Source organism: Bombina bombina, chromosome 9 (genome assembly GCF_027579735.1).
Source record: "Bombina bombina isolate aBomBom1 chromosome 9, aBomBom1.pri, whole genome shotgun sequence".
Taxonomy (NCBI): Eukaryota; Metazoa; Chordata; class Amphibia; order Anura; family Bombinatoridae; genus Bombina; species Bombina bombina.
The window spans coordinates 234,610,980-234,627,813 of record NC_069507.1 but is presented as its reverse complement, the minus strand read 5'-3'; the positions used below and the strand labels follow the sequence as shown (position 1 = coordinate 234,627,813).

General features: G+C 39.4%; 1 protein-coding gene and 1 pseudogene across 1 annotated transcript in view; both read right to left on the bottom strand.

Moving 5' to 3' along the window:
- AFAP1L2 (actin filament associated protein 1 like 2) overlaps positions 1-16,834 on the bottom strand; it is a 297,831-nt gene that overhangs the window by 37,299 nt on the left and 243,698 nt on the right.
- On the bottom strand, positions 11,506-11,624 carry LOC128640612 (uncharacterized; annotated as a pseudogene).

Genomic DNA, 16,834 nt, shown 5'->3' with positions numbered 1-16,834 from the left:
TACCTAGGTATGCTTTTTAGACAGAGGATACGAAGAGAACAAAGCAAATTAGATAGCAGAAATACATTGGAAATTTGTTTAAAATTACATTCACTGGCCTCTAGTTATTAAGCTCCGTACTTACCTGCATTCGCCGGCCCCAATACGCCCGCCTAAGTTCACCTAACCTCGCTGCCGCAGACCTGAATACGCTCGCCAAAGTTATCAATAAAGCTGTCAAAAAGCAGCGCACCAAGTACGGAGCGATGAGCAGCGGACTGTTGTTAACTAACAGTCATCGATCTCGCTGCTCTTCGGCTTTTTTTACAGCTTTATTGATAACCCTGTCACTAAGCACTCACACTATACTATACTGTTTACCCCCTATACCGCCGCTCCCGGACCCCGCCGCAAGTATAATAAAGTTATTAACCCCTAAACCGCCGCTCCCGGACCCCGCCGCAAGTATAATAAAGTTATTAACCCCTAAACCGCCACTCCCGGACCCCGCTGCAAGTATAATAAAGTTATTAACCCCTATACCGCCGCTCCCGGACCCCGCCGCCACCTACATTATACCTATTAACCCCTTATCTGCTGCCCCCTATACTGTCGCCACCTACATAAACGTATTAACCCCTATCCTGCCGCTCCCGGACCCCGCTGCAACAAAATACATTTTTGAACCCCTAAACCGCCGCTCCCAGAGCCCGCCGCCACCTACATTAAACTTATTAACCCCTATCCTGCCCCCCTATACCGCCGCCATCTATATTAAACTAATTAACCCCTATCCTGCCCCCCCTATACCGCCGCCACCTATATTAAAGTTATTAACCCCTATCCTGCCCCCCCTACACCGCCGCCACTATAATAAAATTATTAACCCCTAAACCTAAGTCTAACACTAACCCTAACACCCCTAACTTAAATATTATTTAAATAAATCTAAATAAAAATTACTCTTATTAACTAAATTATTCCTATTTAAAACTAAATACTTACCTGTAAAATAAACCCTAAGATAGCTACAATATAATAAATAATTACATTGTAGCTATTTTAGGATTTATTTTTATTTTACAGGCAACTTTGTATTTATTTTAACTAGGTACAATAGTTATTAAATAGTTAATAGCTATTTAATAACTACCTAGTTAAAATAATTACAAAATTACCTGTAAAATAAATCCTAACCTAAGTTACAATTAAACCTAACACTATCATTAAATTAATTAAATAAATTACCTACAATTACCTAAAATTAATTACAATTAAATTAACTAAACTATAGTACAAAAACAAACAAACACTAAATTACAGAAAATAAAAAAAAATTACAAGAAGTTTAAACTAATTACACCTCATCTAAGCCCCCTAATAAAATAAAAAATAAAATAAAAAAATAAAAGTCCCTACCCTATTCTACATTACAAAATAATCAGCTCTTTTACCAGCCCTTAAAAGGGCTTTTTGCGGGGCATTGCCCCAAAGTAATCAGCTCTTTTACTTGTAAAAAAAAATACAACCCCCCAACATTAAAACCCACCACCCACATACCCCTACTCTAACCCACCCAAACCCCCCTTAAAAAAACCTAACACTAACCCCCTGAAGATCTCCCTACCTTGAGTCGCCTTCACCCAACCGGGCCGAAATCTTCATCCAAGAAGAGGTCCTCCATCCGGTAGAAGTCTTCATCCAAGGGGCGCAGAAGAGGTCCTTCATCCGGTAGAAGTCTTCATCCAGGCGGCGTCTTCAATCTTCATCCATCCGGAGCGGAGCGGAGCCATCTTCCAAGGAGCCGACGCAGAGCCATCTTCTTCATCCGGAGTCTTCTTACACAATGACGGTACCTTTAAGTGACGTCATCCAAGATGGTGTCCCTTCAATTACGATTGGCTGATAGGATTCTATCAGCCAATCGGAATTAAGGTAGGAAAAATCTGATTGGCTGATTCAATCAGCCAATCAGATTGAAGTTCAATCCAATTGGCTGATCCAATCAGCCAATCGGATTGAGCTTGCATTCTATTGGCTGATTGGAACAGCCAATAGAATGCAAGCTCAATCCGATTGGCTGATTGGATCAGCCAATCGGATTGAACTTCAATCTGATTGGCTGATTGAATCAGCCAATCAGATTTTTCCTACCTTAATTCCGATTGGCTAATATAATCCTATCAGCCAATCGGAATTGAAGGGACGCCATCTTGGATGACGTCACTTAAAGGTACCGTCATTGTGTAAGAAGACTCCGGATGAAGAGGATGGCTCCGCGTCGGCTCCTTGGAAGATGTCTCCGCTCCGCTACATATGGATGAAGATTGAAGACGCCGCCTGGATGAAGACTTCTACCGGATGAAGGACCTCTTCTGCGCCACTTGGATGAAGATTTCGGCCCGGTTGGGTGAAGACGACTCAAGGTAGGGAGATCTTCAGGGGGTTAGTGTTAGGTTTTTTTAAGGGGGGTTTGGGTGGGTTAGAGTAGGGGTATGTGGGTGGTGGGTTTTAATGTTGGGGGGTTGTATTTTTTTTTACAGGTAAAAGAGCTGATTACTTTGGGGCAATGCCCCGCAAAAAGCCCTTTTAAGGGCTGGTAAAAGAGCTGATTACTTTGTAATGTAGAATAGGGTAGGGACTTTTATTTTTTTATTTTATTTTTTATTTTATTAGGGGGCTTAGATGAGGTGTAATTAGTTTAAACTTCTTGTAATTTTTTTTATTTTCTGTAATTTAGTGTTTGTTTGTTTTTGTACTATAGTTTAGTTAATTTAATTGTAATTAATTTTAGGTAATTGTAGGTAATTTATTTAATTAATTTAATGATAGTGTTAGGTTTAATTGTAACTTAGGTTAGGATTTATTTAAATAATATTTAAGTTAGGGGGGTGTTAGGGTTAGGTTTAGACTTAGGTTTAGGGGTTAATAAGTTTAGTGGCGGCGGTGTAGGGGGGCAGGATAGGGGTTAATAAATTTAATATAGGTGGCGGAGGTATGGGGGGCAGGATAGGGGTTAATAAATTTAATATAGGTGGTGGCAGTATAGGGGGGGCAGGATGGGGGTTAATAGGTATTATGTAGGTGGCGGCGGGGTCCGGGAGCAGCGGTTTAGGGGTTAACATATTTATTTAGTTGCGGCGGGGTCCGGGAGCGGAGGTTTAGGGGTTAATATGTTTAATGTAGGTGGCGGCGGTGTAGGGGGGGGCAGATTAGGGGTGTTTAGACTTGGGGTACATGTTAGGGTGTTAGGTGCAGACATCTCCCATAGGAATCAATGGGATATCGGACAGCAGCGAACATGAGCTTTCGCTATGGTCAGACTCCCATTGATTCCTATGGGATCCGCCTCCTCCAGGGCGGCGGATAGAAAACCAGGTACGCTGGGCCGGAAAAGTGCAGAGCGTACCTGCTAGTTCTTTGATAACTAGCAAAAGTAGTCAGATTGTGCGAGTGATGTAAGAATCGATCTGTGTTGGACTGAGTCCGGCGGATTGTAGCTTACGTCACTAGATTCTACTTTTGCCGGTCTGTAGGGCTTGATAACTACGGCGAATCAGCCTCGCCACAAATACTCTAACTCTGTATGTGCTTCGCTTGTAACTGTGCCCCAGCTCGCCTCCGGAGAAGCGCACATGTGCGCCTGAATTTATAAAAAAAATAGATGTAATTTTGCATGTTTAGTAAAAGGCGAGCTGGGGCGGAATAATGATACATTTTGCCTGCTGGAAAAAGCATTTACTCACTATTTATCACAGTTCATCCGTATAAATATTTACGCCGCCATATCTTGATTATGAAAAAAGCATTTTTTAGTTATCTATTTTGCGCATATTTATATTATATAATGTTTCCGTGCTATTTTTGCCATATGTTGGTAATTTAAGATCGCAAAATTTAATATATCAATATATTGATATATATCTATCTATCTATATATATATATATATATATATATATATATATATATATATATATATATATATATATAAAACTCTTGGTACCCGTATGCGCCTGTGGAAGTGCAAATTTCTGGCAATAACAGTCTCTTCTTGGTGCTGAACCTTTGAAAAATGAGTTAAAAGAAGAAAGTACTGCATCACAAGATGTAAAAGCATGTATGATAATGGTGTTCGCCTCAGTCTGTATGGCGAAATATAGAACACGCAATTTAAGGAGAAATTTCAGTTCCCTATCGGTGCAAAGCAATGATAAATAAGAAACTGGGCGTATCTGTAGGTCGGGCTGTGAAATTACGCCTATTACTAATGTATATTGGTGCACTTGGGAGCGCGCCCTTGCGCCTAGGCGAATGCAAGCGGAGTACAAAGAAGTTTCTTTCAGATTTGTGCAATTATAGGCGCAGACTGCTTTCATAAATATGGCCATTGGTGCGTATGCGTTATTTGCCTGCAATTACAGGCAAATTGCTTTGAGAAATCTAGCCCTTAGTATTGCTCGTAAAATCAAATCATTTTAAAGAGATGTTTTGCTTGAAATTTGTGAGTTACTGGATTTAAAATCTCATTTTTAAATATTAACAATAGATATACAGTTCTGATTAAGCACTGTGAAGTCATTAAGAGATTTGCATGGCTGAACCACACACTAAAACCTATAAGAGCTACAAATGTAACAATCTAGATCTTATGCCCCACTATGTATGTGCATTGACCCTTCACTCTGCCCTCTCGGTGCTTTTTATTGGGTTCAGCATGTTTTCTGCAGAATTGGCGTCTTCATGAATTCAGAATCCTTATAATCTTTGTATAAACCTTTTTGATATATTGTTAGCAGATATTTAAAGTCTGCTTTATAATTGCCATTACTCCTCATTAATTTGGGTCCCTTTCTCAAAGCTTCTTTGTTAAAAACAATAATAAATTGGCTTCTTTATACTGAAACATCAAAAGATTGGCCACCAAGAAAGGCTTCACATACAGAATAACCCATTATAAGATATTCTTTAGAACCTATTGCGAACAAAGCAGCCAGTCACTGCTGTGACAGTAACTCGTATTTATATGCAATCGAACAGGATGTTAATGTGACAGTACAAACTAAATTCCAGGTATATTATAGCAGATACATACACAGAACCTAGATATGATTTACACTAGACAGCACTGAAAAGAGCAGTGACTTCAGGGATGAGGAGCATGGCTTACTGACAGAATGGGATGACTGAATTCTAGCAGAACAAATGTTCCCCTTGACGTGCTCTGCTGTTCAAATGTTTCTATAAAATGTAAACCAATATTTGAATTTAAAATTGAATATTGATTCCTATAGACACACAATGAATTATATGACAATTTGAGCTGAAGGTAATGATCATAGTACCTTTTGTTGAGTATAATCTTGAAAATATTTTTGTAGCGATTATTGCTTTTATGTTCTTGTGAATTCTCAATTATCTTTATATCACTACAATCTGAGCCAAATGTGCATTTCCAAGGCCCCAAAGTACAGGTTAAAGAGCTAGAGAAAAGCCATCTCTTCCTACATCTTGCCTTATAGGGAGGAGCAACTCCAGACTTGTTAGTGAAGCAGCCAGTTGCATATGTAACTTAAAGGGACATTGTACTCAGAATGTTGTATTATGCATAAAAAGAGCAGCATTTATACATATCAAAAAGGTTAAAGGGACATGAAACCCAATTGACGGGTAGCGTCTATAATACAAGTTGAAAGTAAAAGGTTTTCATTTGTACGCTAACCCAATGTACGCAAACAGCTGAACTTTTAATATCATGACCGCATTAACGTATTCCCCCATAAACTTCAATAGAGCGCAAAAAGTGAAAGAAACACCCTACCCATGCGCAAATCCAATAGCATTATCTAACATGAAAGTTAATATTTCACATTCCAATGTACTTCACATAGAAGAGTATGTTCTATTTATTCATATATATATATATATATATATATATATATATATATATATATATACAGTACATGTTTCTAGATATATCTATATATCTATATTTTTTTGTGAAATATCTATATCTATACCTATATTTATGAATATAGAGTATATATATATATATATATATATATATATATATATAAAAATATATATATATATATATATATACAGTATCTCGCAAAAGTGAGTACACCTCTCACATATTTGTAAATATTTTATTATAACTTTTCATGTGACAACACTGAAGAAATTACACTTTGCTACAATGTAAAGTAGTGAGTGTACAGCCTGTATAACAGTGTAAATTTGCTGTCCCCTCAAAATAACTCAACACAACCATTAATGTAAACCGTTGGCAACAAAAGTGAATACACCCCTAAGTGGAAATGTCCAAATTGAGCCCAAAGTGTCAATATTTTGTGTGACCACCAATATTTTCCAGCAGTGCCTTAACCCCCTTGGGCATGGAGTTCACCAGAGCTTAACAGGTCGCCACTGGAGTCCTCTTCCACTCCTCCATGACGACATCACGGAGCTGGTAGATGTTAGAGACCTTGTGCTCCCCCACCTTCCTTTTGAGGATGCCCCACAGATGCTCAATAGGTTTTAGGTCTGGAGACATGCTTGACCAGTCTATCACCTTTACCCTCAGCTTCTTTACCAAGGCAGTGGTCATCTTGGAGGTGTGTTTTGGGTCGTTATCATGTTGGAATACTGCCCTGCGGCCCAGTCTCTGAAGGGAGGGGATCATGCTCTGCTTCAGTATGTCACAGTACATGTTAGCATTCATGGTTCCCTCAATGAACTGTAGCTCCCCAGTGCCAGCAGCACTCATGCAGGACCAGACCATGACACTCCCACCACCATGCTTGACTGTAGACACACTTGTCTTTGTACTCCTAACCTGATTGCCGCCACACACGCATGACACCATCTGAACCAAATAAGTTTATCTTGGTCTCATCAGACCACAGGAAATGGTTCCAGTAATCCATGTCCTTAGTCTGCTTGTGTTCAGCAAACTGTTTGCAGGCTTTCTTGTGCATCATCTTTAGAAGAGGCTTCCGGGACGACAGCCATGTAGACCAATTTGATGCAGTGTGCGGCGTATGGTCTGAGCACTGACAGACTGACCCCCCACCCCTTAAACTTCTGGCAGCACTCATACGTATATTTCCTAAAATATATGATGCTGAGCATGTGCATTCAACTTCTTTGGCCGACCATGGCGAGGCCTGTTCTGAGTGGAACCTGTCCTGTGAAGCCGCTGTATGGTCTTGCCCTTTGTGCTGCAGCTTAGTTTCAAGGTCTTGGCAATCTTATAGCCTAGGCCAGTGTTTTTCAACCAGTGTGCCGTGGCACACTAGTGTGCCGTGAGAGATCCTCAGGTGTGCCACGGCAGACTGACAACAGTGTGACATATTTTTTAAACTTTGCTTGTTTTTTACTCCCAGTGCAGGGGTAGTTTGTAGGAGGCATGGCATAACAGTACAATACATACAGTATGTGTGTGTGTATGTGTATATATATATATTATATATATATGCTGTATTAGGCTACAATGTGTGATTTTTTTTTAAATTTTGGGATGGTGGTGTGCCACAGGATTTTTTAATGTAAAAAAGTGTGCCACGGCAAAAAAAGGTTAAAAATCACTGGCCTAGGCCATCTTTATGTAGAGTAACAATTCTTTTTTTTCAGATTCTCAGAGAGTTCTTTGCCATGAGGTGCCATGTTGAACTGCAGTGACCAGTATGAGAGAGTGTGAGAGCGATAACACCAAATTTAACACACCTGCTCCCCATTCACACCTGAGACCTTGTAACACTAACGAGTCACATGACCCTGGGGAGGATAAAAATGACTAATTGGGCCTAATTTGGGCATTTCCACTTAGGGGGTGTACTCACTTTTGTTGCCAACGGTTTATACATTAATGGCTGTGTGTTGAGTTATTTTGAGGGGACACTGTTGTACAGGCTGTACACTTACTACTTTACATTGTAGCAAAGTGTCATTTCTTCAGTGTTGTCCCATTAAAAGATATAACAAAATATTTACAAAAATGTGAGGGGTGTACTCACTTTTGTGAGATACTGTGTGTGTATATATATATATATATATATATATATATATATATATATTGCACTCCCACTTTCATTTTTACTTTTAACTTGTAATACGACCACTCCTTTTGACGCACTCAAACAGCCCCGTTAAACCCAATATTGCTCATGCATAACTTTTAGCGTACTACGTTGCAGCAAAAAGAAAATTTATGCTTACCTGATAAATTTATTTCTTTTTTGACACGATGAGTCCACTGATCATCTTAATTACTAATGGAATATTCACTCCTGGTCAGCAGGAGGAGGCAAAGAGCACCACAGCAGAGCTGTTAAATAGCTCCTCCCTTCCCTCCCACTCCAGTCATTCGACCGAAGTTAGGAAGAGAAAGGAAAAGCCAAGATGCAGAGGTGTCTGAAGTTTTACATATTCCCAAACCTGTCTAAAGAAACAGGGCGGGCTGTGGACTCATCGTGTCAAAAAAGAAATACATTTATCAGGTAAGCATAAATTTTCTTTTCTTTTTTAAGACACGATGAGTCCACGGATCATCTCAATTACTAATGGGATTCAATACCCAAGCTAGAGTACACAGATGATACGGGAGGGACAAGACAGTGAACCTAAACGGAAGGCACCACTGCTTGAAGAACCTTTCTCCCAAAAGCGACCTCAGCCGAAACAAAAGTGTCAACTTAGTAAAAGATTGAAAAATTGGAAAGAGAAGACCAAGTTGCAGCCTTGCAAATCTGGTCCACAGAAGTTTCATTTTGAAATGCCTATGAGGAAGCAACAATCCAAGGGGAATGAGCCGTAACCCTCTCAAGAGGTTGCTGCCCAGCGGTCTCATATGTCAAGCGTATGATACTCCTCAGCCAAAAGGAAAGAGAAATAGCCGAAGCTTTCTGACCTGTACATTTTCCTGAGAAAATCCCAAACAAAGAAGAAGACAGACAAAGGTCCTTAGTCCACAGGGAGACAAAAAAGAGGCGCATGTGTGTACCAGTAGAATGAACCAAATAGTGGAAAAAACCACACCAGGGTACTCACATTTATTCAGAGCACTCATACAGTGCTATCAGGCACGAACTGGGCATTCACAGCAACCCAGCTTGCTGCAATCCTATATGGCAACAGGAACAATCCAGGCAGATTCCTTAGAAGCTGCAGGGAAGTTTGATCCACAAGAGCAACACCAAACACTGGATGTGAGGTCCCAGAAGCAAGCACAGGAACTGGACAAAGGCTTAACAGCAAAATGGGCTCAGTCCCAATTGGCTCAGTCCACAAACTGCCCGATGAAACAGCGTTTGTGCTGAGAAACGCATTGCATTGATACAAGGAGGACAAGCATTTGCCCTACCTGCTGGTTCTTGTTTTTAAAAATGTTTTAATAAATCTTTTATACTCCATATCTGGAACCGCCACTGATTTTCTACACACCACCTTTGTTCTATCTCAATTGGGACTGAGCCCATTTTGCTGTTAAGCCTTTGTCCAGTTCCTGTGCTTGCTTCTGGGACCTCACATCCAGTGGTTGGTGTTGTTCTTGTGGATCAAACTTCCCTGCAGCTTCTAAGGAATTCGCCTGGATTGTTCCTGTTGCCATATAGGATTGCAGCAAGCTGGGTTGCTGTGAATGCCCAGTTCGTGCCTGATAGCACTGTATGAGTGCTCTGAATAAATTTGAGTACCCTGGTGTGGTTTAATCCACTATTTGGTTCATTCTACTGGTACACATATGCGCCTCTTTTTTGTCTCCCTGTGTTTTTCCCAGATGTCTTTCTAAATTTGATGTAAGGAGAGAGCAGCTGATGTGTCCTTTTGTGCAGAACTTCTATCATCCAACCATTCTGGATCCTGAATTCAGGACTCTTTATCCATCAATTTTTGGGGTTTGAGAGAGATACATTTTTTGCATATATATTGTTTGTTTTTATATCATATCGTCATTTTAATATATTACATTTGTTAGAGCGCCCCCTATTAGGATCTCCTTTGTGGGTTCTTTGTTTGTGCATGGATCACGTCCAAATTGTGTACAAGTCGTTCCTTCTGTAAGAAGGATTAGGACAGAAATAAGGAACAACTGCTGATTAATGTTCCGATCAGAAACAACCTTTGGAAGAAATCCTAATCTAGTACTTAAAATTACCTTATCTGAGAGTAAAATAAGATAAGGAGACTCGTACTGTAATGTCGAGAGCTCTGACACTCTACAAGCAGAAGAAATAGCAACAAAAATAAAACTTTCCAAGATAACAACTTAGTATCTAAGGAATGCCTAAGTTCAAACAAAGTCCTTTGAAGAACTCTGAGAACTAAATTAAGACTCCAAGCACTGTGCCACTGAAGGCCGAAGAGTGGACGAAGGACTAAACAAAATCAATAATCTTTAATTTCCTGACTTCTGTCAGAAAAATCTTCATAGACAGGGAGTCTATGGAGGATCCTAAGAGAGTTACCCTTGTATTTGGAACTAAGGAACTCTTTTCCAAATTTACCTTCCACCTGTGATTGTAGGAAGGACAACACCAAGTTTGTGTGGGATCTTGCTAATCGAAAGAAGGCGCCTGGACTAGGATATCATCCCGATAGGGTGCCACTGCAATACCTTGTAATCAAGGCACTGCCAACAGAAATCCCAGAACCCATGTGAAAATGCTGGGAGCTGTTGCAAGACTGAAAGGAAGATCCACAACTGGAAGTATTTGACCAGAAAGGCAAACCTTAGGAACTTGTGATGATCCCAGTGGATAGGAACATTTAGGTACGCGTCCTATAACACCACTGTTGTCATAAAATGACGCTCTTGGATCAAGAGAAAAAATGGAACAAATAATTTCCATCTTGAAGGGCGGTACCCTGAGAAATTTGATTAAACTCTTGAGAACTAGAATTGGTCTGAAGGTTCTCTCCTTTTTGGGAACTCCGAACAGACTAAAATCCCAGACCCTGTTCCTGTACCGGACCAGGAACAATCACTCCCAGGCTGGAAAGGTCTCCTACGTAGTGTAAGAATGCCTCTCTCTTGTCTGGTCTGTAGCAAATCTTGAAAACAGAAACCTGCCTTGAGAGGAAAACCTTTGTGTCCCTGTTAAACATTTTCTATCACCCAGGGATCCAGAACATTTCGAACCCAAGCCTGAGAGAAGAGGGAAAATCTACCCCCTACAAAATCTGGTCCCGGGCATGCCCGTCATGCTGTCCTTGATTTAACAGCAGGCTTATGGATTGTATCCCCTTATACTAAGATTGATTGGGTCTCCATGCAGGCTAGTCTGTTCCTGATTGGAGGCAGTGGAGTAAGGATTTCCCTTGCAACTTTGAAAAGAAATTTACTCTGTCGTTCTTTTTGTTAGTTTCTCTTATCCTGCAGAAAAGGACAACCCTTACCTCCCGAGATATCCGAGATAATCTCCGACAGGCCGGGTCCAAAAAAGTTTTTCCCTTGTAGGGAAATGGCTAACAGTTTAGACATATCGGACACAACCGCAGACCAAGAATTTAACCCTCAGGCTCTCCATTGCCTACCGCACCTGGGGTTCCCAGGCGGTCTCCCATCCAGGTACTGACCAAGCCTGGCCCTGCTTAACTTCCAAGTTCAGACAGGATCTGGTGTCTTCAAGGCAGTATGGCGGTAGAGCCTCTAAACAATATGCCGCCGCACTAGTGACGGTAGCAGTGTACACAGTTGGCTGTCATTGTAAGCCCTGTTGTACAAACATCTTTTAAGTAAACTCTCTAACTTCTTTCCATAGGGTCTTTGAAGCCACAACTATCCTCTATGGGAATAGTAGATCTCTTAGCTAAGATGGAAACGGCTCCTTCTCCTTTGGGAACTGTTTTCCAGGCCTCCTTATTAATAAATGGAGGTACTCCAGTTTAAACCTTCAGGTAAATGAATTACACAGTCTGAGATCTTTTCCTCAGATACTACCGAAGAATCTTCCTATTCAGGCCTCTAGGAAGAAACATTCGGAAAATGTATTCACTGATGTAACACATTTCCTCTTGCGCCAGCCCCGCAGCATGGGGAAAAAATAGCAAGGTAACTCCAGAAGCGCAGGGCACTGCTTGTGAGGGCTATAACATTGGGACACTTGAGGAGAAATTTGCGGCATAAATTGAACCTTATTAATAGATTCTTAAACTGTATCTGCCTTATAAAGGAGTTGGCTCAGAAAAAAATCTATCTGAACAATCTAACACATCGACATCAGAGCATTAGGATTACAAAGGGCATCTAACAGGACCTCTTGTTCCAAAACTGAATTATCAAATAACAGTTGAAATTCTTTATTAAACAGTTAAAACATAAAAGGTGTTACTGTGTCTTTAAATGTTAAAATGTCACACTTTATTTTTGCGTGTTACAGTGTCTTTAAATTTTAAAATGTCACATTTTATTCTTGCGTGTAGAGGGAAAGTTAATGGTACTGGAGAAAAAGTTAACAGTACTCAAATGTAGCAGAAAGTCCCTACACCTCAGCTTAAACCTTGCTGAGTTGTCAAAAACAGTCCCTCTGACACCAGATAAATCTTGCAGCCCAAAAGACCGGACACAGCAATATAGAGCTAGCTGTCCGGTTCTCACGCAGCTCACTAGACACTGCCCTTATCCTTCCGAAATTACCAGAAAGTTAAACATTGAAACCAAAGAGTAAGTCAGAGGGCGCAAGCCAAATTGGCGCTACTCGAAGCTCCGCCCATCGTGGGCGTTATCAAAGGCAAATCCCGGTCGCCATTGTTATTGCAACGGATTCCCTTTCGAAAAGTTTAGCCACCGATAGTGAATAAACAGACTGTAAGTCTGTAGCTAAAATGGGTCTTTTGCTCCTTGCTAGCCAGCAGCTTAGCCCATCAAAACATAAACATAAACATTCACTTCATACTGAGCCATTTCCTTTTACATAGACCCAGAGATTAAAGCTCATAGTGAAAGTCCTAATCTCTCCTCAGCCCCAGTGCCTGCCAAGAAGGTGCTGTCTAAATTATCCTCCTCTACAAATAGGAGTCTCTATGTCCCATAAATTAAAGTGCTCCTCTTTTTGTGAGATCTTATTTCCCCAGACCCAGAATAAAAAGTCATCACTTACCTTTTAATTCTGCCCGACAGCAAGGCAGCTCAGCAGGTTTAAGAGGTCCACTCCCTCCCATAGCCATGTGGAAAAGGATAAATCCTGAGTAATCTTACTTAGGCTATCAGCAATAGGGCAGCATAAATGTATGGGAGGCGCAGTGAGAATTATGTCCTACAAGTTCCCATTGCTCTAAAGCCACCATTGCTCTAATGAAGAGACTGATTTGGCTACACCCTAGAACAAAGCAGCACAATCTTGCACTACTTTAAAAATAATAAAATCTTGATTGAAGAATCTAATCTAACACCTCACTTTACCACTTCCTATCACTAACGTAAGCAAAGAGAATGACTGGAGTGGGAGGGAAGGGAGGAGCTATTTAACATCTCTGCTGTGGTGCTCTTTGCCTCCTCCTGCTGACCAGGAGTGAATATCCCATTAGTAATTAAGATTATCCGTGGACTCATCGTGTCTTAAAAAAGAAAAATGTGTTAACACATTCCAAATATTGTCAATCTCACAAAGTATGTTAGTTTATTTCAAATCTGCAGGAAAATATTTTAATTACAAGGCGTAAGTGAGGGTGATTACATAGGGTTAGTGGATCGTGAACACTAAAATATATGGTCACTATTCCTTGAAAGACAGATAAACACTATCCTTTCTTACTGACTATGTTTGTGGATAACTTTACTGGTCTCTACTTCCTGCTTATCTTTGTGCATTGCCCATTGAATAAGGAATGAATAAACTATAAAGCGGCTATCCTGTCCCATGCTGTGCCAACTTAGAGGCCGACAGAGAGAGATGGAAAGAATTACCAAAATCAAAGCCTATCAATATTTATGGTTCTCTGAACAAGCATGTCACTGATTCATACCCCGAGGTTTGCTAACTCTGCAAAACTCTGAGCTTTGCAATTTTAATATAAATCTGAGTGACCTGGATCATAGTATCTGTGGCAGCGAGGAGCAGGGCAATTAGGAACTGCTTATGCAGAATAAGTACAATAAGGGTTGCCTAAGTCTATCAAACATCAGAAACCACAATGTAATTACCTTTTTGTAATATAACTTTCAAAACCCCTTAAAGGACCATTAAACTCAACATTTCAACAATGCATAAAATGTTTCATTATTAAATGTGAAACATTATTGCAAAATACATTCATTATTTATTTTGCTTCCCTTTGCTGTAAAACACATCTGAAATTTGTACTTCGTTCACTTTCTCCCAAGGAGGATTGGGTCAATACTTATAGCTAATTTATTTGTGAGCTTTTGTATATCCTCCTCCTCACAGGGGAGATGGAGTTAATGGTAGTTTACTATGATTTAACTACAGTGTAACTTGCAATTGCCTACAGTTTAATATATATTACTTTTCTTTCAGTTAAATAGGTGTATTGTGAATTTTAAACAATATTCATCTGCATACAGCTGGCAAGATAAATAAGTAAGATAAAATAGTGTAAAATGCTACTCTGTCCCTCCCATTTTCTGAAACCCTCAGTTGTTGTTTTTTTTACAATAGGACAAATACAAAGTTCAATGTAAATTGTAAAAGATACAAAATATGATCCTAATTTGTTAAAGTAACACAGAAACTTTCAAAACCTAATCAGAATTTGTAAAATTACTGTTGTATTCAGTATCAAAATGCATTAAAACACAAAATAGAAAGCACAAAGCTTAAATGTAATAAAACTTAAAGGACCTGGTCTGAAGTCTAAAGTAATATAAAATACAAAAAACAAAGTGTAAATGTAACAAAACTCTTATGTCATGCAGTGCTGCATTTCACTGGGCTTGTCTCTAGTTTACATACAGAAATGCAAGGAATGATCTTAAAGGACCAGTAAATACAGTAGATTTGCATAATAAACAAGTGCATGATAACAAGACAATACAATAGCACTTAGTCTGAACTTCAAATGAGTAGTAGATTTTTTTTTTTCTGACAAATTTCAAAGTTATGTTCATTTCCACTCCCCCTGTATCATGTGACAGCCATCAGCCAATCACAAATGCATATACGTATATTCTGTGAATTCTTGCACATGCTCAGTAGGCGCTGGTGACTCAAAAAGTGTAAATATAAAAAGACTGTGCACAATTTGTTAATGGAAGTAAATTGGAAACTTGTTTAAAATTGCTGCTCTATCTGAATCATTAAAGTTTAATTTTGACTTGAGTGTCCCTTTAAAGGGACAGTCTAGGCCAAAATAAACTTTCATGATTCAGATAGAGCATGTAATTTTAAACAATTTTCCAATTAACTTTTATCACCAATTTTGCTTTGTTCTCTTGGTATTCTTAGTTGAAAGCTTAACCTAGGAAGTTCATATGCTAATTTCTTAGACCTTAAAGCCCACCTCTTTCATATTGCATTTTAACAGTTTTTTACCACTAGAGGGTGTTAGTTCACGTATTTCATATAGATAACACTGTGCTCGTGCACGTGAAGTAATCTGGGAGCAGGCACTGATTGGCTAGACTGCAAGTCTATCAAAAGAACTGAAAAAAGGGGCAGTTTGCAGAGGCTTAGATACAAGATAATCACAGAGGTTAAAAGTATATTATTATAACTGTGTTGGTTATGCAAAACTGGGAAATGGGTAATAAAGGGATTATCTATCTTTTAAAACAATAAAAATTCTGGTGTAGACTGTCCCTTTAAGAGAAGAATAGCAAAATTTGCCTTTATAGAACCTCTTGTTTTAGAGGTCTTGCAGTGCTGGAGGGTAATTTTATATAATTTTATTTGAGTGGAGAGCTTTATAGGAGACATCTCTCATCTTTCTGGAACTTCCAGGTTCTGCCCTTTTTCTTAGAGAATTCAGAGAGTTAAGCCCCTGTGAAGTCTGCACTATATTTTTTCTTAGAGCTGAAAAATCCATGATCATCAGGCCGTATGACTCTATTTACAACTCCCCAGATATTGCGCAGTGCAGGAGCAAATTATGTAGCATCTTGGAAGAAAAGGGTTAAAATGGAACTGTGACATTTATAATTTCAGTGCTTTAATGCAGTGTTTTTCAACCAGTGTGCCGTGGCACACTAGTGTGCCGTGAGAGATCCTCAGGTGTGCCACGGCAGACTGACAACAGTGTAACATATTTTTTAAACTTTGCTTGTTTTTTACTCCCAGTGCAGGGGTAGTTTGTAGGAGGCATGGCATAACAGCACAATACATACAGTATGTGTGTGTTTGTGTGTATGTGTATATATATATGCTGTATTAGGCTACAATGTGTGACTTTTTTTTAAATTTTGGGATGGTGGTGTGCCACAGGATTTTTTAATGTAAAAAAGTGTGCCACGGCAAAAAAAGGTTAAAAATCACTGCTTTAATGAAACAAGAGATATAAATCAGTCTAAAGAAACTGTTATTACTGTAAGAGAGCAGTTATGCAGATTTATGTAAGCACTTTATAACAGCACAGGAATACTTGGCACATACAACAGGAAATGTCTTAATAATAGCCACTGACACAAGGAGATAAACACATAAAATGTATTAAATACAAATACCAGAAATTCTATTTACTTTAATGTCTTTGTGTTCCATAAAAGTCAAATTAATTACATGACAAACTATTGGCACTGGCTGTAATTTCACCCTAAATGCCGTCTACCCTTCCTGTAATTACAGCGCTTGTAAAATCACTGAGTGATACTCGCAAAGCGAAAACCAGTAGTCATATCACAGACAGATGTGTGACATAAATTTATAACACTCAGAAACAGTTTTCAAGGGATTAAAACTAAAT